A 21,719-nucleotide genomic window follows, 5' to 3' on the forward strand; every position below is an offset into this window, starting at 1 on the left:
TAACACGTGGCATTGCAATAACCTGCCATATTTAATCTAGTTGGCATTGAGGTGGAATAATAAAACGTCCTAATCAGATGGGTGTGACCGGTTGCACCCTTCAAATCTAGAAATGTGACCTTTTAAACCATAAAATGACAAGTATAAGCCCTTTAAAAGCAAAAAATAGTCACGAGGGACCATTTAAACCAATATACGAAAGATAGTTGGGCCAGAGTGACAATATCCCTTTAATGTATCGATATGAGTTTATTGGAGTCGTATTGTACAACATCATTTATCTTTATAAACTCTTTTCTAATTAGTAATATGAGTCTTCAAATAGACTCTAAATAAGATTTTATATATTTTGATGGTTGCAAATCTTTTAAACATATAAGGTGCATTACGAAACTTTCTTATCAAATATGGATTGGTTACATGGCGGTGCCAAATCTCATCTCACTTTGATAAATCTATTTATTGTTATTGGCCTAAGACAAGATCTTAGAAACCTAATCAAGCAAAACAACTTTTGTTTACCCATTATAAAATTAGTTTTGTTATTTCCCTTAGTGTAACATTGTATTTTTATTTTTACTTATTAGGACATTGCCCGCGCAATGTAACATTCCATATTTATATTTTAAAAATACCCTACTCTTTTGGGTCGTGCTTAGCACATCCCTTAAAACATACCACGCGTGTGTGTGTTTGTGTGTGTGTGTGTGTATATATATATATATATATATATATATATATATATATATATATATATATATATATTCAAACATTCAACCTTATATTAAAAATAGATCTAGCAATGAGCTAGAAAAACAATAAAAAAAGGTTCATAGATGTAACGCTTAAGTCCTGGTAAGTTGTTCTTCTAACCTTGTATATTTACATTGTCCCATTTTGACCCTTGAGTTGGACGTCGGGCGTACAACGAAGTACGCTTAGTGTACAAGTAATGAAGCGAGTATGTGGGGCGTACCCGGTGGTACGCTTAACGTACTCATTCGAGGATGATCGGTGGTTCCCGATGCGTACGCGGGGCGTACACGATGGTTAATGAAAACCCTAATTTTAGGGGTTGGCCACTATATAAGCATCTATAACGACCCAAAAATCCAAGGTAAAAATTTCATTTTCAATATAACTAAAACTCTATTGTAACCTCATTCAAAACATTGAAAAGCATCTCAAATAAAACAATAATCAGAGTCCAATCCCAAAGATCGCGTAATGCGGAAAACACGGCTGTATGCGTTGTGATCGTCCCGAACTCTTTCATTTGGAAACTGGAGTACCTGAAACAAAAACTGAAAACCGTAATGTAAGAAGCCACCTACTGGTCTTCCATGCAAGCATCACAAAGACAACTAGCATACAAACAATAATGCATAACTAATTATTTGCCAAAGTTTAGACTCTAGTCTTGCATACAGTGTGCCAGGAGCCGCCTCCTGGCCTTTAATACATAATACCAAGGGCTAACCCCCAGGTCTTCCTATAATACATAAGCCAATTGGATCGGCATTGGTGTCTTCGACCCATACAACAGTGAGGAAACTCACCTCGAATATTAAAGCTCACTGCATGAAATCCATAAATGTTGCCCTGACGATTTTCCAAACTGACAATTACCAAAACAACACTCAATTAGCAACCGAAATCCAAACCATGATTTATAAACCAACCTTGGGGTAAAATAACCATTTTACCCTTGGCCTATCAAGACTCATATCCAAGGCCCAAGCCCAAAACCAATCAAGCCCAAAACTGTAAGATCCATAAAAGCCCATTAATGGCCCAAATTTCCAAACTGGACCCAACCACATGTGACCTTACCCAAAAGCCCAACAATTCCTAGTCCAATAACAAATCTCGGAAAACCCAAAGGTTCCACAAAGCTCAAGCCGATTAGGCCTATAAAGCCATCCACCTATGTTTTAAAAGGAAGGGTCCGGTTTGATCGCAACACATCCACCCATGTATCCACAGTATGCTGATTTTGGAATTGTACTCTGATAACTGTTTTCTTACAAAGTATTTTTGAATATTTAGCAAAGGAGTATTGAATGTTGACTTAAAAGATAATTAATGTTTTGGTTGAATTAAAATCGAAATTTTTACCTCATGATTTAGGGATGTTACTTCTGATTGTTTGGGACCAAAACCAAAAAAAATATTTCTCGTTTGGATCGGTAGAGCAAATTGAAAATGTTTTTGATCCAATAGTTTTTGGCAAATCATAGAGACCAAATTTATAGTTTACTCTAAAATAAATAACATGTCATCATAATATAAAGTTTATGTTTAGTCACTTTATTTGAATTTGTAACCAAAATCATTAGAATAAGAACAAATTTGTAAGACAAAACTTTTTGAGATCAAAACCACAAAAACCACTACACTCAAAAGATCAAACATGTAATTTACTCCGATACATATTTTGAATTTCAAATTTTTCACTACACTACTAGAAATATGATGACTTTTTTCTATCACTATAAACTAGTTTGCAAATAACAAAAGAACTCTTTAAAGTATGTTTATACACATTTGTATTCCTGAAATTACATCTTAAGTAATAAAAACACAAAAATCGCATGAAAAAGCAAACCAATCTTTAATCAATTCATAGTTTCGGTAGTTTGCCTCAATAACACTACACACGAATTTGTTAGTGTATATAGGAAAACCCATTTATATTCTCTAACTATAGTCTATATATATAAAGCTTAGAGAAGGTTAGCTTCAAAGGAAGAAAACAGAGAACTCTTTACAATGAAAGATGAAGAACTCCTTTTGTTTTTGACAATGTTACCCTTGGGATTTAGTATTTGACTTTGACCACTTCTAATCGATGATTTTGTTGACCTTCCAAATCTATGACTCCTCTTTGCAAGATCTTCAAATCTCGTTAAATTTGCAAGTGATCCAAATGATTCGGACTTCCCTTGATAGTACTTCGATAAACCTCTCCTACATAAGATTCAAGAAACTTATGATTCACAACTTGTACTTTACCATGTCAAAAATTTCTTGAAATAATAGAAAACTATAAAATTTGTTAACGTTTTAAACAATAGAAAACTATAAATTTCGTTAACGTTTTAAATGAAACATGCATACTAAAACAATATCTCACCTTATAGGTAATTGTGCCATAAGCTCGGATAACCTATACAGTGGACCATCGGGAGATGACGTCGAAGAAGTGTCATCAATCGTTTCAATGGCTGACAATGTCTCTAAAGAATCACATGAAATCTCTACGCAACTTTCGACAAAATCATATTGAGGATTAGTAATACTAACTTCTGTTTGAATCCATTGAATTTGCCTAGATTGGCTACTTTCCTCATCGCTTGAACTAAATCTCATTTTTTTTTTCTAATATTTGTGTATCCTCACTATCACCGATTGATTCTTATGAACAAAACTTGATGCTTAGAAAGAGATGTATATAGGGGTTGTTTGTTATGATCTTGAAAAGGGTATTGGGATGTAAATATATTAGTTGGGATAGGTGTAGGGGTAGGGTAGGGAAATGTCGAGTGGGAGTGATAATGGATAAGGTCCATGTTTAATTCCAACACAATCATATCTAGTCACCAAACATTTCCATTTATGGAATTCCCGAATGAGGACGCAAATTGCCATAATTTTTGGCAATATGTGGATAGTATTCGTGCGTGTCGAGCTCTTTGAATTGAAATGATTATTCATTATTGTCTAGTTTTTGTAGATAATAATCTATTTAAATTTTTAAAACCTTGATAGACATTTATTTGCAATTTTAATTCAACTTTTGAACAAATTTAAAACTTTTTTTTGTTATTGTGATGGATATTTATCTGAAACCTCTATGACTTTGATGATAAGTTCGCAGTATCTAAGGCGAGTCTGCAAAAACCTTTATGCGCATTTTTGCACACTCGTTGGTTATTATTGAAGGTCATTATTGAAAGTGGAATTTTTTTAGTATTTTTCACAAAATCTCTTATTTAGAAATCAAACTTATAAAAGTTTAGACATAACGACAAACATACGTGCAATAAATTTAAAAGAACGGGAACTACATGTATGAATTTTTCACAACTTGTACCAAAATTGCAGATAAACATCAACCTCATGACCCAAAACTATAATTTACTTAAATATATAATATAGACTTTTAAATAATGATAGAATGAGACAATATTGGTGCCTTTTGGGCAAACATATATTCTTCCATTATTTAATAAAACTAACAACAAATCTGAACCACAAATGAAGGCATGGATGAATAATCAATGATTTAAAACTCTGTGGTCAAGGTTTCTTCCTTGTAATTGCCTACTCACATATCTTCAATAACAAGTGATGTTAATTAAACAAAACTTTTGACTTTCATTTAGGTCCGTTCATTGTGCTTACAATAAAATTTAAAAAATATCACATTTATAAAACTAATCATAGTATTAAAATCATTTTGTTAGCGGACTATATGTATCTACGTGTATATTGTGTTGTATTCAGCCATGCGTAGTTAGTCTTAATGGATAGTTAGTGTTGTATTGGATTGGCCTATATTTGGCCCATTGTTTCTTGTATATATACGCTTGAGTAATACATCATTCATTTTGGGAAAATACCTTGGCTTACGTGGTATCTGAGCGTAACTTTTAACTCGTGTCCCCATCTAGGGATGGTAAAAAAAACTCATATCCGATGGGGAATTCGAAACTCGCACTCGTTTATACTGGGAAATTCCCGAGTTGACCGGGGATTGGGATGGGGATGGGGACGGAGATACCTCTAATCCCCGACACTGGACCCGTTCCCGATATATATTAATATATAACAATAATAAAAAGCATATTTACATTATAATTTATAATACATAAAATTTAATCAAAATAACATAACTCATTAGCAATTAGTTGGTTGAAATTATAATTTTTCTTTTTCTTTTATATAATTTAAACTCATGTATAATTTTTTTTCTATCTGGTTTATCTATTTTACCTTAAATATCAATATAATAGTTTTTTTCTACTTTATTTTTGTAACACCGTAAATTTCAAACAAAATTTTCAAATTTTATAAAATATAATTCACTTAATATTCATAAAACAACCATATTTGAACATTCAATCCAAGTAATACAAAAATCCCAAGATCTCAAAATCATAAATCTCATGCGTGTGTACTGATCAAGCCGGCGCCTTTCCACGGTCGTCACTAGTACCTGAAACAAATAACACCAAACACTATAAGCACAAAGCTTATTGAGTTCCCCAAAATACCACATATAACACATATTAGTCACTCGATGCTATAACTCTGTGGGTCCGTGCACCCAAACTCTGTGAACCCTCAGGTTCTAACTCTGTAAACATGCACAGCATAAATCACAAAGAATAATTCAGCGCAACACATAACATATAAATATAGCATACAAGCACTGTATCACATAACTCTATTTACCTACTCAAGGTAAAGTATAGTGAGAAGACTAACCTCGCGTATCTTGGTAATTCGTAAATCCCTGAAATCACTAGTGCTCGATCTCCCGAGCTATAGTCCTCCTATAACACAATACATCCCTAATTAACACTTTCCCAACTAAGGTTGACTATCCCTTAACAAGTCAACATAGGTTAACACTGGTCAATGGTCAACGGTCAACTTTGACCGGACTCGGCGAGTGCACTATAGCGACTCGGCGAGTCTAAGCGCATACACTGATTTCCCTGGGATCCTCACTTGACACGTCGAGTATTCTCCTAACTCGACGAGTTCCACCTGGTATGAGTTGTGGGGCCTCCACGACTCAACTCGCCGAGTCTCAAGAACAACTCGGCGAGTCCCAGCTTGACTCAGTCCACCTGTGAACCCACTCTGACTCTCCCTGACTCACTAAGTCAATCCCTCAACTCGGCAAGACCACTCGCTAAGTGGTGCTGGGCAATCTTCATGCTACTCGGCGAGTCTGCTCTTCGGACTCGGCGAGTCAATGCCATGCAACAACTCAAACTCACTCCTAAGGTCAGATCTGTTCCACTAACTCATAGATCCAGTCCTTCCAAGCTTATTTATCACGTAAAGTCGCTATCTTGATGTACATGCAACATCTATATGACCATATATGATGATTTAGCCCCAAATACCACAACTCAAGGTCATAACCTCCATTGCTCTTCATAAAGCTTGATGAGTGAGGCTCTCTGGACCTCTATGGATCCGGATCTAAAGCCTCATCACTAGAAAGGGACTATTTGGGCATCAAACCAACCCAACAAAGGCCACAAGAAACCCTAAATCCAAATATACTTCATAAAACAGAAGATAAGCTGAAATAATACCTCAATGCGATGATCTAAGCTCCAAATCCACAGTATAGCAACCTCCTTTACTTCATCTTGGCTAGGACCTCCTTCTTCTTGCTAAACAACACCACAAAGGTCAAGAATGGCTTCCTTTCTCTCTCAAAACGCTCAAGCACTCTAGGGTTTCTCTCTATGGATTGGTGAGCACAAATGACGGCCATAAGGCCCTTTAAATAGGTCTCAAACCCTGGGAATTAGGGTTTCATTGCACAGCGTGGACTCCCCGAGTCCACTCTTGGACTCGCCGAGTCCAGACGCGAACCCGCATCCAAAATCGCGATCCTACTCGGCGAGTTTGAGCTCTAACTCGCCGAGTCCACTCATAATTTTCCAAAAATACACCAAAAATAATACCTAGAAATTCCGGGCTGTTACAATTCTCCCCCACTAGAACTAGACTTCGCCCTCAAAGTCTCGCTCTGCAAATAACTCCGGATGCTGCTCGCGCATCTCACGCTCTGGTTCCCAAGTCATCTCGGACCCCTTCCGATGCTGCCACTGAACCAAAACCAAAGGTACCTCCTTGTTCCTCAGAACTTTGATTTTCCGATCTCTAATTGCCACTGGTCTCTCAGCATAATTCAGGCTTGCATCCACCTGAATATCCTCTAATGGAACCACTACCGACTCATCGGCTATACACTTCCGCAATTGCGACACGTGGAAAGTGTCGTGAATATACCCCAACTCTGCTGGCAAATCCAAACGATAGGCTACCCTGCCTACCCTCGCGACTACCCGAAATGGTCCGATATATCGGGACCCCAACTTGCCCCTCTTCCTGAATCGGATTACTCCTTTCCAAGGAGAGACCTTCAGGTGCACAAAGTCGCTAACCTGGAACTCATGTTCGGACTGGCGTCTGTCCGCATAACTCTTCTGTCGACTCTGAGCAGTCAGTAACCTCTGTCTGACCTGCTGGATCTGCTCTGTCGTCTGAAGTATGATCTCAGTGTTGCCCATAACGTGCTGTCCGACTTCTCCCCAGCAAATGGGGGTCCGACACCTCCTCCCATACAACAGCTCAAAGGGTGGCATACCGATGCTCGAATGATGGTTGTTGTTGTAAGAAAACTCGGCCAAGGGAAAATACGTATCCCAACTTCCCCCGAAATCCAATACACATGCTCGGAGCATGTCCTCGAGCGTCTGAATCGTCCGCTCACTCTGTCCGTCTGTCTGGGGGTAATATGTGGTACTAAAATGCAGCCTAGTACCCAGCTCCTCATGAAACTTCTTCCAGAATCTGGAAGTGAAACGTACATCCCGGTCTGAGACAATCGAGATCGGCACCCCATGTCGAGATACCACTTCCCTCACATACATCTCTGCTAACTTCTCTGCAGAAGAACTCTCGCTGATAGCAAGGAAATGAGCGCTCTTCGTCAACCTGTCCACAATCACCCAAATTGCATCAACTACCCGAGCAGTCCTTGGCAATTTGGTGATGAAATCCATGGTGATCTGTTCCCACTTCCATTCAGGAACCTCTAACGGCTGCAACTTACCATGCGGTCTCTGGTGTTCGGCCTTAACCCTTCGGCAGGTTAAGCACCTCTCAACAAACCACGCAACATCCCTCTTCATACAGGGCCACCAATACTCCCTCCTCAAATCCAAATACATCTTAGTGGCCCCAGGATGGATCGAGAATTTCGACCGATGAGCCTCTTCCATCAAAATGGTACGCGTTCCTCCCACAAACGGTACCCAAATACGCCTCTGAAAAGTCATAAGCCCCCGACCATCAGTAACGAACTCTGATATCAACCCAACAACTCGCTCTCTCTTCTGGTTTTCTGACCTCATTGCCTCAGCCTGTGCTCCTCGAATGGTGTCCAACACCGGAGTCATCACGGTCAATCGCAAACATACATCTCGCAATGGGGCGCTCTCCCCCCTGCGACTCGGCTACCACATTAGCCTTGCCCGGATGGTACAGGATCTCACAATCGTAATCCTTAACCACATCCAACCACCTCCTATGCCGCATATTTAGGTTGGGCTGATCCTTTAAATACTTTAGACTCTTATGGTCTGTGTATATCGTACATCGAACCCCATACAAATAATGGCGCCAAATCTTGAGGGCGAACACCACTGCCCCCAACTCTAGGTCATGGGTGGGATACCTCGTCTCATGAGGCTTCAACTTCCTCGATGCATATGCTATCACATGCCCTCTCTGCATCAGCACCGCTCCCAACCCCAAGATCGATGCATCACAGTATACAACAAGGTCCTTCATTCCCTCCGTGAGGGCTAACACCAGGGCCTCGCATAACCTTTGGCGAAGCGTCTCAAAGGAGGTCTGCTGCTCGGGGCCCCAGGAAAAAGCGACACCCTTCCGGGTCAACCTAGTGAGTGGCATTGCAATCTTAGAGAAATCCCTAATAAATCTCCGATAATAACCGGCCAGCCCCAGAAAACTCCTGATCTCGGAGGGTGACCTCGGCACCTCCCAACTCATCACCGCCTCAACTTTGGCCGGATCGACAACTATCCCTTCCTGGTTAACAAGATGTCCTAGGAACTGGACCTCTCGCAACCAGAAATCACACTTGGAGAATTTGGCATAAAGCCTCTCCAATCTCAGAACTCCGAGGATCTCCCTCAAATGCTCCTCATGCTGCTCTCTAGATCTTGAATATACCAAAATGTCATCAATGAATACAATCACTGACCGATCCAACATCTGCCTGCACACCCCGTTCATGAGATCCATGAACACTGTCGGGGCATTGGTGAGTCCGAAAGGCATCATCACAAACTCATAATGCCCATAACGCGTCCTAAACACTGTCTTCTGGATGTCCTCATCTCGCACCCTCACCTGATGGTATCCAGACCTCAAATCGATCTTGGAGAACCAAGATGCTCCCTGCAACTGGTTGAACAAATCGTCGATCCTCGGTAACGGGTAACGGTTCTTGACCGTCAGCTTGTTCAACTCCCGATAATCAATGCACATCCGGTGTGAACCATCCTTCTTCTTGACAAACAGAATAGGCGCTCCCCACGGCGAGCTGCTCGGCCAAATAAACCCTTTCCCCAGCAGCTCCTGAAGCTGCGATTATAACTCTTGCATCTCTAGAGGTGCAAGACGATAAGGCACCTTAGCGATAGGCGCGGCCCCCGGGACCAAATCATTACCGAACTTTACTTGCCTCACGGGAGGCACACCCGGCAACTCCTCTGGGAAGACATCCAGGAACTCACGCACTATAGGAACCTCCTCCACTGACCTCGGCCTCGTGGAATCAACCCGCGTATCCGACACGTACGCCACAAAACCCTTACAGCCCTGCTGTAGACACTGCCTCACCCTAGCGGCCGAACAAAATGCTGATCCAGAACGGGTACCCTCTCCGTACACTGTAAGAACTCCCCCACTAGGGTCTCGTATGGTCACTAGCTGTCGCTCGCAGTCGATAACCACACCGAACCTACTCAACCAGTCCATGCCCACAATGAAACAGACATCCCCCATGGCAATAGGAACCAAATCAATCGGGAACTCAACACCGAAAATCTCGAGTACGCACCCACGGATCACCTCTATGGCATATATCGCCTTCTCGTCAGCTATGGAAACTCTCAGAGGCCGACTCAGCTCCTCGCGACTAACACTGATGTGCTGACTAAAAGCCAAAGATACAAAAGACCGACTCGCACCCGAGTCAAATAATACCAGGGCAGGTACAGAATTCACAAGAAAAGTACCTACGCATAACATAATATAAGCATAATATCTCAACATTACAACAAATACATGAAAGAATACATACCAGCCACGACATCGGTCGCTGCGCGGACCTCTTACGCGGTCAACTGAAACGCTCTCCCACGTGCCCTCGGTGCCTCGGCCTTCACTGGCCGACTCTCGGTAGCTCTGATGACGGTAGGGGCAGATCCCTGAAGTGCTCCCTGAGCTGATCCCCGCAACTGCGGACATTCCGCCTTCCAATGTCCGGTCTGGTTGCAGTGAAAACATACTGCAAACCCCTTGGGGCAGTCCTTGGCCATATGCCCCTCCTTGCCACATTTGTAGCAAGATCCAGCTCTACATACTCCATCATGACCCTTGCCGCACTTTCCACAAGTGTGGCCCTTCTGGCTCCCCGATTTGGGATCAGCGGGCTTGGCCCGCTTGGCTGCCGGCTGGAATTGTGCCAGTCGCCGATCCCTCCCTTGAGACTCAGCCTCCTCCCTAGCCTGAGTCTCCAGCTCGATCTCCCTCTTCTGGGCATTTGCCTGAAGCTCAGAAAATGTCCGGTATGAGGAGTTCGCCGTGAACTCCCGAATGTCTCACCTCAAGATACTCAAATATCGGCTCATACGTGCCTGCTCAGTGGACACGTGCTCAGGGGAGAACATCGCCCTCTCGTGAAACATCCTGGTAATCACCGTAACAGACTCAATGCCCTGCTTGAGGGTCAGAAACTCCTGGGCCAAACGCTCCCTCTCCACCTGGGGAACGTACTCATCTCAGAACATGGCAATGAACCTATCCCAGGTTACTGCCGCAAGCTCAGCAGGCGAAAAGTGTGTTGTGACACTCTCAAGCATCTCATAGCAGCTCACCTCTCCCTAGGCTAAGGCATCACAAATCAGGGCACTCTAGTCCTAATAGCAATACCTAGCCTACTCTATCAAGAGAATACATCATATCAATTTTCATAAACATATAATATAAGGGTATTTTGGGAAATCACCGTTCGCGCGCTGACTGATCGTACACACGTTTCTTCTCTAAGTTTCTCTAAGAATCTTTTACTTTTTAGAAAAATTTGGTTCTCTTTTGAAAATATTTTCCAAATCCCCAGTTTGAGTTCAAATACTCCCGAAGGTGTACCCGAATCCCTCAAACCAAGGCTCTGATACCAACTTGTAACACCGTAAATTTCAAACAAAATTTTCAAATTTTATAAAACATAATTCACTTAATATTCATAAAACAACCATATTTGAACATTCAATCCAAGTAATACAAAAATCCCAATATCTCAAAATCATAAATCCCATGCGTGTGTACTGATCAAGCCGGCGCCTTCCCATGGTCTTCAATAGTACCTGAAACAAATAACACCAAGCACTGTAAGCACAAGGCTTAGTGAGTTCCCCAAAATACCACATATAACACATATTAGTCACTCGATGCTATAACTCTGTGGGTCCGTGCACCCAAACTCTGTGAACCCTCAGGTTCTAACTCTGTAAACATGCACAGCATAAATCACAAAGAATAATTCAGCGCAACACATAACATATAAATATAGCATACAAGCACTGTATCACATAACTCTATTTACCTACTCAAGGTAATGTATAGTGAGAAGACTCACCTCGCGTATCTCGGTAATTCGTAAATCCCTGAAATCACTAGTGCTCGATCTCCCGAGCTATAGTCCTCCTATAACACAATACATCTCTAATTAACACTTTCCCAACTAAGGTTGACTATCCCCTAACAAGTCAACATAGGTCAACACTGGTCAATGGTCAACGATCAACTTTGACCGGACTCGGCGAGTGCACTATAGCGACTCGGTGAGTCTAAGCGCATACACTGATTTCCCTGGGGTCCTCACTTGACACGTCGAGTATTCTCCTAACTCGACGAGTTCCACCTGGTATGAGTTGTGGGGCCTCCACGACTCAACTCGCCGAGTCTCAAGAACAACTTGGCGAGTCCCAACTTGACTCAGTCCTCCTGTGAACCCACTCTGACTCTCCCTAACTCACTGAGTCAATCCCTCAACTCGGCAAGACCACTCGCTGAGTGGTGCTGGGCAATCTTCATGCTACTCGCCTAGTCTGTTCTTCGGACTCGACGAGTCAATGCCATGCAACGACTCAAACTCACTCTTAAGGTCAGATCTGTTCCACTAACTCATAGATCCAGTCCTTCCAAGCTTATTTATCACGTAAAGTCGTTATCTTGATGTACATGCAACATCTATATGACCATATATGATGATTTAGCCCCAAATACCACAACTCAAGGTCATGACCTCCATTGCTCTTCATAAAGCTTGATGAGTGAGGCTCTCTGGACCTCTATGGATCCGGATCCAAAGCCTCATCACTAGAAAGGGACTATTTGGGCATCAAACCAACCTAACAAAGGCTACAAGAAACCCTAAATCCAAATATACTTCATAAAACAGAAGATGAGTTGAAATAATACCTCAATGCGATGATCTAAGCTCCAAATCCACAGTATAGCAACCTCCTTTGCTTCCTCTTGGCTAGGACCTCCTTCTTCTTGCTAAACAACACCACAAAGGTCAAGAATGGCTTCCTTTCTCTCTCAAAATGCTCAAGCACTCTAGGGTTTCTCTCTATGGATTGGTGAGCACAAATGACGGCCATAAGGCCCTTTAAATAGGTCTCAAACCCTGGGAATTAGGGTTTCATTGCACAGCGTGGACTCGTCGAGTCCACTCTTGGACTCGCCGAGTCCAGACGCGAACCCGCATCCAAAATCGCGATCCTACTTGGCGAGTTTGAGCTCCAACTCGCCGAGTCCACTCACAATTGTCCAAAAATACACCAAAAATAATACCTGTAAATTCCGGGTTGTTACAATTTTTCATGTATTTATTTAAATTTGGTAGAAAATTAGTTTATATTTTTATGCAATCTATGAATATTTTTATATTTTTGTACATTTTTTAAACTTATGCTGGTAAAATTGAAATTTAAAGTTTTTCTTTATGTAAAAGTTCTCATATTAAAAGAGTAAAAAAAATCCCCGATTCCCTACTGGGGATCCCCAGTCCCCGTTGGGGGTGGGGATAGGGGTTTATTTATATTCCCCGATGGGGATGGGGATTGCTATAAGAATTCAGGGATGGGGATGGGAATTGGGGTCCCCTGTATTCCCCACCCCCGTTCCCATCTCTATCGCTATCTTCCTTCCTATCAATGTTCTTCTTTTTCTTCTCCCTTCTTTCTCTTCCGCTTTCTTCTTCATCACCATGCCTGGTGAAAGCAGTTCTACAAAACTTACTCATAAGGCATATGGTATCACAAATATTAAAACCTATGTCCCTTTCATTCTGGAACTCTTAGCTTGTAATTATGAACCATGGAGTGATATCTTCCGTCCTCACTGCATCACATATAGTGTTGCTGATCACATTGACACCACATACGATTCCCCAATTCCTCCCCACCCGCAGACACGGAGTTGCAAGAACTTGATGAAGTGGTCAAGGTGCGGTTGTTTGCTTCTATTTCTCAGAACTTGATCACTTCAACCCAAGGTTGTAGAACTCGTTACTCAGTACTTGCTCGGCCGACTGCCGAGTAGCGAGAACTCGAGAGTACTCGAGGAGTACTCAGATTCGGTAATTCATGTAGAAATATTATCAGGAAATTATATATGTCAAAAATGTGTGCATACATAAAAACTAAAATACACACATATGTCTCACTTCGTAAATAATTACAGAAAATTTAAGATACATATGTATTAATAATCATATGTATGTATTAAATAATAAATCATTAAGTGTATTATACATATTAATCTTGAAATTCTTAATTTTTTTTTCCTTTTTTTATGACAATTTTTACCCTTTGACCGACTTTGTCCGAGTTGAGTGAGTTGAACTTTGTTTACCGAGTAGGCCAGGGTTAGAGAGATATTGAACGAGGTTGAACGATTTTTTCCCGAGTTTAACTTAATTTGATTTTTTTTTTTGTCGAGTTCACATAAATCGCCTCGGTGGAGGGCGGATTCTGAGTACTCGGGCAAGTAGGCTAAATTTTTTAACACTGCTTCATCCTACTCCATTACAGCTTTTGCTCGCAAAATTCGGATGAACTTACACGCACTCTTCTATGATGATGTTGAGTCTACTACTATGCAGTTAGAAAACGATCTGAGAAACATCACGCTAGGAAACTTAACCATTTATGAATACCTTGACAAAATAAAGAAGATTATTGGTTTACTTGAAGGTATTGGTGAAAAAGTCAAGGATAGGAATGTTGTTCTTCATTCCCTAAATGGACTCCAGAGAAATACGACAATGTTGTCGGCATAATTCGCTTCTCAAAGCATCTACCCACTTTTTATGAGATGAGATCAATGCTTTTGGTATAAGAAATGAGTCTTGGTACCTCTCGTGTGACTGTTCCTTCTCATGAACATCATTCCTCTGCACCTTTTCTGCTTCACGTCATAGCTCCTCCCTCGTCGACGACTCATGGGGGCAGGGGCTGCTCTCACCGGGGAAACTTTAGTCGATGAGGCGGCGGTAGGAACAACTATCAACGAAGACATCAGCAACCCTCTCAATTTTCTCTGGTAAACAATCGATCAACACCCAATACGGGTTGGTTTATTTCCTACCTCAAGAGGTTGCAGCCCCCTCCTGGATCCCTTCTACCTCGACTCCACAAATATGGGATCCTTCTCTTCCTTTACTTCAATCGGCCCACCACAACAACCAATATTTGGGTAGGCCCACATCTTTTTGCCCATGAATTTTGGAAAGTAAGCCTCCAACGCCTTCAGCTACTACTCCACAAGTCCATGTATTATCGATTGGCCCAAATCAACCTATGTGGGCTTGGCTTAACCCACTTCCCTTCCAACACTATTCAACACGATGTTGTTAAATGATCTGGGAAATGATGGTTGGGTAATGGACACTTGGGATACTAACCACGTTCACACCAATGCAGGTATACTTAAATCCGTTCTAATAATCATTATCCTCATTATATTTATGTTGGTAACAGTTCTGCAATACTTGTGACTCTGGGACATTCAGTTTTTCCTATTACAAATATTTATCATACTCTTCATTTACCAAAAGTTCTTATCACACCCAATATCATCAAAAAATCTTATATATGCATGCAAGTTTACTAATTATAATCATTGTTCTATTGATTTTGATCATTACGATTTTACAATTCTTGATTATCAGACTCGTCATCCTCTCATTCATTGTGATAGCTTCGGGCCTCTTTACCTTGTCACCAACTCCAACAATCTTGCCTTATCTCCACGTCATCTACCATTTGGCATCAACGACTCGGTCATCCCGGGGATTCAGAGATCCTTAGCATCCAGATTATATATGACACCTTCAACAATCCATGTACGGCCTAAAATAGGCTCCCGGGGCATGGTATTAACGGTTCGCTCAGCATGCTACCCATATGGGGTTCATACACACTCTCACTGACTCGTCTCTCTTTATTTACCATCATGGTGTCGATATTGCCTGTCTTCTTCTATATGTTAACGACATTATCCTTACAGCCTCGTCTACGACTCTTCTTTAGTCTATTATTGCACAGCTTAGCTATGAGTTTTCCATAACCGATCTTGGAGCTCTGAACTATTTTTTTGGCATTTCTACCACCCGCTCTTCTCAAGGTCTCTTTCTGTCTCAACGCAAATGCGTATCATAACTCCTTGAGCGAGCACAAATGTATCTATATAATCCAGCTCACACACCTACCGAGACTTCTCATATGTTGGATGTCACTGGTCCTCTTGTTGCTGATCCATCCATGTTAGGGATGTCAAAAAGTCCCGTGGGACCCCGTTCCCGTGGGGGCCCCATCCCGTTTGGGGGATTTTTTTTAAAAATCGGGGGCGGGGACGGGGGCGGGGGCAAGGTTAACCCCCGTTTTAATTTCGGGGGCGGGGGCGGGGGTAGGCAATCCCATCCCGAAATCTCCATGCGGACCCCGTTAATAAATTACACATATATTTACATATATTAATTATATAAATATAATAAACAATAACATGATTTTCAGCTTCCACAATTCATCAAAAAACATGTTTTTAAGTTGTTAGTATAATTTTTTAAAATACCATAACATTTTTATTTTTAACATATAAAATTCTGCTATAAATAATTATTTGTTACCTAAAAAATAGCTTATTTTAGCCTAAATAACAACTTCTTTTAGCCCAAAAAAAAAGTAGCCCAAAATCAATCGGGGGCGGGGGAACGGGGGCGGGGGCGAGGGTGGGGTTAGGAACATTGAACATTCCGGGGGCGGGGGCGGGGGCGGGGGAACAGTGAAATTTCGGGGGCGGGGCGGGAGATGCACTCCCTGGCCTGTTTTCCCCCGTTGACATCCCTAGTCCATGTACCACAGCCTTGTTAAAGCTCTTCAGTACCTCACATTCACTCATCCAAACATTGTTTTTGCAGTCCAACAAATTTGTTTGTTCATGTATGACCCACAGGAGCCTCATCTACACGTACATAAGCGCATTTTGCGCTACCTCATAGGTACTCTGAACCATAGTTTACAGCTCTATGTTTCCCCCACATCTAATCTTCGTGCTTACTCTGATGCGGACTAGGGTGGGTGATCGGCTTCTCTTCGATCGACTTTTGGTTATTGTGTATTTCTCAGCGACAACCTCATCTCCTGGTCCTCTAAACGGCAAGGATTCATCTCATGATCTGGTGCAGAGGCGGGGTATCATGTTGTTGCCAATGTCGTTACAGAAACATGTTGGGTTTGTAATCTACTTAGTGAACTTCGGTGTCCGCCCACTAAGGCCACTATTGTATATTGTGACAATATCAGTTCTATGTACTATTGTATATTGTATATTGTATGTTGTTTCCAATGTCGTTACAGAAACACATCGAGATTAACCTATATTTTGTTTGTATCTTGGTTGCTCGGGGAACTGTTCGTGTTTTTCACATTCCCTCGTCTGCTCAGTATGCCGACATCTTCACCAAAGCTCTTCTGTTGCAGCTCTTCAATGACTTTAAAACCAGTTTAAACATTTGAAATTCTCCTCCCAAACAAACTGCATTGAATTTTAGCGAACTATATGTATATGTGTATATTGTATTATAGTCATCCCATGTATACCTAGTCTTGTATTTTATTGACCCTTTAGGTATTTATCCCATTGTTTCATGTACATATACACTTGAGTAATACATCATTCATTATGGGAAAATACATTGATGTTGGACCCCTGGCCGAGGCGGCGGAATACGTCGGACTGTGCGACTAAGTTCACGGATCACAAGCAAATTGAATATACATCACAAGTTACAACGATAACAACATAGCAATTACATTTCAATTTAAAGTTCGAATACAAGGTTCATACAAATAATAATAATAACAATAATAATAATAATAATAATAATAATAATAATAATAATAATAATAATAATAATAATAATAATAATAATCATAATAATAAAAATAATAATAATAATAATAATAATAATAATAATAATAATAATAATAATAATAAGTTCAAAAAGTTTGCCTTAACAGTTGGCTGCTAAAACAAAACTAGAATAAACTAGGTTTCCTGAAATCCATGAACAATTTTTCTGTCTAAAAAACTTGATTAAGGATCTCCTGAGAATACATGAAGTTTAAGGGTCAACACAAAGATTGGTGAGAGTTACAGGTTTTCTGCCAGCCGTAGTAATAACAATTTTAAAAGTCTAGAAAAAGTATTTCTTTTGTACTTAAAACCGTTTTTGAAAATGTTTGATAAAAAGAGAAACTGAATACAGTGGCGGTGACCAACGTGGCAATGGACGATGATGGTGGTTCAGTGGCTGTCGAGGCAGGAGGCTGCTCCTATAGCTTTTTGTTGCTTCATTTTTTTTCGGCGACCTCGAAGAGAGGGAGGGCGGGGAAATCAGAGAGGAGCGAGAGACATGTTTGGAGGGGTTTTTGGTGGCCACTTTTTATCGACATGTGGAGATACAAGATGGGTCTTGGTGGTGGTGGTGGGTAACGAGGGTTGCATCCCTCTTGTTGTCTTTGGTTTCAACTCAACGAAATGGAGAGATGGAGGAAAGTTGGTGGTTTTTCGGTGGTGCTTTCTAAACTAAAAAATGCAAGGGATATTAAGAGGGTGAGTGTGAGAGATGAAGATGATGGATTTGGTGATAAGAATAAGAGTTCAAGCTCTCTATTCATTACCCAATAAGACAACCCCAAGTCCTTGCATGACATGATCCTTTGAAAGTCAACACACAGAAACAAAGTGGGCAGGAGGTGGGTACCTGACAAGTGATGAGTGAGGTTGATTTCATTATTTCATTCTTTGTGCTAATATTTTGGTAAAGGTAGGACTCCCACAATGTATTCCTTTCCTTAATTAGCTTAGTAGAGATAGGGGTTGACTTATATGGTCCAACTATAGCAAGAAAGACAGAGAAAGGGAGAGAGAGAGAGAGAGAGAGAGAGAGAGATGGAGAGAGAGAGAGAGAGAGAGAGGGAGGGAGGGACACGTAAGAGAGAGTGGTTGGTCCATGGTGGTCCCATATGACCAAATTCCCTAAGCATTAAAGTATTATGACATTAAAGTTTCACGTCTAATTGGTCTGAAACGTCTGATTTTTCGACTTTTACAAATATTTTTATGAAAATATTTCGAGTATGAAATCAAATATTAAATCGTAGCATGCGTCCAAAAATGCTCTCAGAATCTCCACATGAGGTGTACAAATGTCTTAACGGATAAATACGGTTTATCTAGGTAAAATCAACGTTTTATCGGTTTGGTTTCTTTAAACAGCCATAAGTTTCGCATACAAACTCCATTTTGGGCGTTTTTTATATTTCAGACTCAAGTAAACATGAACTACGAGTCTAGAGTATTTTCTTTATTCACAGACGCTAAATTTAAATTTTCATTTTTCAGACGTTAACTAAAGTTATAGTTTGTTATTTATGATTGGGTTGATATTCTTAACAAGGAAAAGTAAGATATCATCTCATAACTTATTGTAACTGAAATGACACTACATATTAGCCAAAATATGCATTAAAATTCAATAGGTCAAGTTACAAAGGTTTGCGGAGAACCAATTATTTACAAATTTAGCTCTAAATTTCAGGATGTCACATTACCTCCCCATTTGAGGAATTTCATCCCAAAATTATTTTGTTTCTACTACTATTTTGTTCCACTAGTGGAGGGATCACTGCTGAACAGATGTGGGTACTTTTTCTTCATCTGGTCTTCGCGTTCCCAATTATACTCCAGCCCTCTTCGTGAGTTCCATGGGACTTTTACTATAGGTATGTGACTTTGTTTTAAGCATTTGATTTTTCTGTCCATGATCTCCACCGGTTCTTCTATGAATTTAAGTTTAGTTTTGACTTGGATCTCATCGATACTTGGAAGGTACCGTGGACTTTGTTGAGTTCTTGCTGTAGCTTGAGTATGTAAGCCACCGGACCAACCCTTGCTAGGATTTCAAAAGGTTCGATGTATTGGGGATTCAGATTACCTCATTTTCCAAATCTAATGACACCTTTCCATGGTGCGAATTTCAGTAGAACATTGTCTCCTACTTCAAATTTGAGTGGTTTATGTCTCACGTCAGCATAGCTTTTTTGGCAACTATGTGTGCCCTTTAACCTTTCCTTGATCTGAAAAATCTTCTCTATGGTTTCTTGAATGATTTCAGGGCCAATACGTAAAGTATCTCCCACATGCTTTCTAGCCAGTTGCATATCACCAACTTTTGCCCAACATAGAGGAGAACGACACTTATGCCTATACAAGGCCTCAAATGGAGGAGCCTGGATATTGGTGTGATAACTATTATTATATGAAAATTCAACTAGTGGTAAATGGACATCGCATGCATTACCAAAGTCTATCATGCTGGAGCGAGACATGTCTTCCAGGGTTTGTATTGTCCTTTCACTATGTCCATTTGTTTGATGACGATAAGCGACACTCATGTCTAGTAGAGATCTCTGCAGTGTTTGCCAAAACCTAGAAGTGAATATGTTATCTCGGTCCGAGATAATAGATATTGGCAATCCGTGCAGTCTGACTATTTCATTGATGTAGGTCTTTGTGAGTTTCTCCATCTTGTCGGTTTCTTTAATGGCTAGGAAGTGAGCGGATTTAACCAAACAGTCGACTACAACCTAAATGGTGTCATAACCGCTCGAAGTTGTCGACATCCATGTGTATTTGTTCCCATTTCCATTCTGGAATCAATGGTTATTATAGTAATCATGATGGTTTCTGGTACTCTAGTTTGACTTTGGCACAAGTCAAGCATTTATCGACATACGTGGCAATCTTTGCCTTCATCTAAGACCACCAACTAAGCTTCTTAAGGTCGAGATACATCTTGTATGATATGGGATATATCAAATATATCCACATATGTGCTTCATTTAAAACTAGATTCCTGACTTCACCAAACATCGGGGTCCAAATTCAGTTCTTGAAATATCATGTTCCATAGTCCTTGACGTCGAACTACTTGTACATTCCCCATAGGTTCTTTTCCATGATATTTTCGGGTTTGAGGAATTCCAATTAGGCAACTGTAACTTGGGTGGTGAGATTAGAGTGACTTTTGAGGGTTACAACCTTTACACAAAGTAGTTTTGCTCGTTCCTTCCAGTTCAAAGCTTCTGCTACAACAGTCGCTTTACCTGGATAATAATGAATTTCACATTCGTAATTGTTTAGCAACTCCACCCATCTTCGTGTCTCATGTTGATCTCTTTCTGATCAAAGAAGTGTTGGAGACTTTTGTGATTGGTGAACACGATACACTTCATTCTGTATAGGTAGTGTCTCCAAATCTTTAAGGCAAACACTACAACTTCCAACTCTAAATCATGGGTAGTGTAGTTTTTCTCGTTAGGCTTACGTTGTCTGGATGCATATGCAATTACTTTATCCCTTTGCATCAGTATGTATCCTAATCTTGGAAAGAGACGTCGCAAAATACTACAAAGTCGTATGTTCCCTCTAGGAGAGACAGAATAGGTGCATTGCATAATGATTGTTTCGACCTTTGGAAGACGGACTCTTGACTATCTCCCCAATCAAATTTCTTTTCCTTTTGAGTTAGAGCAGTGAGAGGCTTGGCTATCTTAGACAAGTGCTTAATGAATCTCTAGTAATAGCTCACAACTCCTAGGAATTGGCGTACTTCATTTGGCGTTGTTGGTGCTTTCCATTCCCTAATCACTTCAATCTTCGTAGGGTCAACATGAATCCCTTTGTCGTTGACCACATGACCGAGGAAATACACTTCGTTGATCCATAATCACATTTTGAGAACTTTTCATAAATTTTCTTCTTCATTAGTAGTTCCAGAATCAATCACAAGTGTTAGCCATGTGCTTCCTTGGTTCATAAGTATATTAAAATTTCGTCAATAAAGACGATCAAAATTTGTCCAAATAGGGTCTACACACTCGATTCATAAGACCCATGAATACAGTTGGTGCGTGAAAGGGTATAACCAGAAACTCGTAGTAATCATATCGAGTCCTGAATGTCGTCTTTGGAGTGTCTTCATCTTGAATTTTGAGTTGATGATAACCAGCTCT

General features: G+C 40.7%; 1 long non-coding RNA gene across 4 annotated transcripts; it reads right to left on the reverse strand.

Moving 5' to 3' along the window:
* Positions 1-1,107: 1,107 nt before the first annotated feature.
* On the reverse strand, positions 1,108-3,588 carry LOC144998846 (uncharacterized). Of its 4 annotated transcripts, none has more exons than XR_013660456.1 (4): positions 3,137-3,587; positions 1,707-2,970; positions 1,560-1,618; positions 1,108-1,292 (listed from the first exon to the last, which is right to left on the reverse strand). It is a non-coding gene; the product is annotated as an uncharacterized LOC144998846 (long non-coding RNA). The 4 variants fall into 4 exon arrangements; XR_013660455.1 differs by having other exon boundaries at positions 1,108-1,304; XR_013660454.1 differs by having other exon boundaries at positions 1,560-2,970; positions 3,137-3,588.
* Positions 3,589-21,719: the final 18,131 nt, after the last annotated feature.

The sequence above is a fragment of the Lactuca saligna genome, chromosome 5, assembly GCF_052625555.1.
Source record: "Lactuca saligna cultivar CGN05327 chromosome 5, ASM5262555v1, whole genome shotgun sequence".
NCBI lineage: Eukaryota > Viridiplantae > Streptophyta > Magnoliopsida > Asterales > Asteraceae > Lactuca > Lactuca saligna.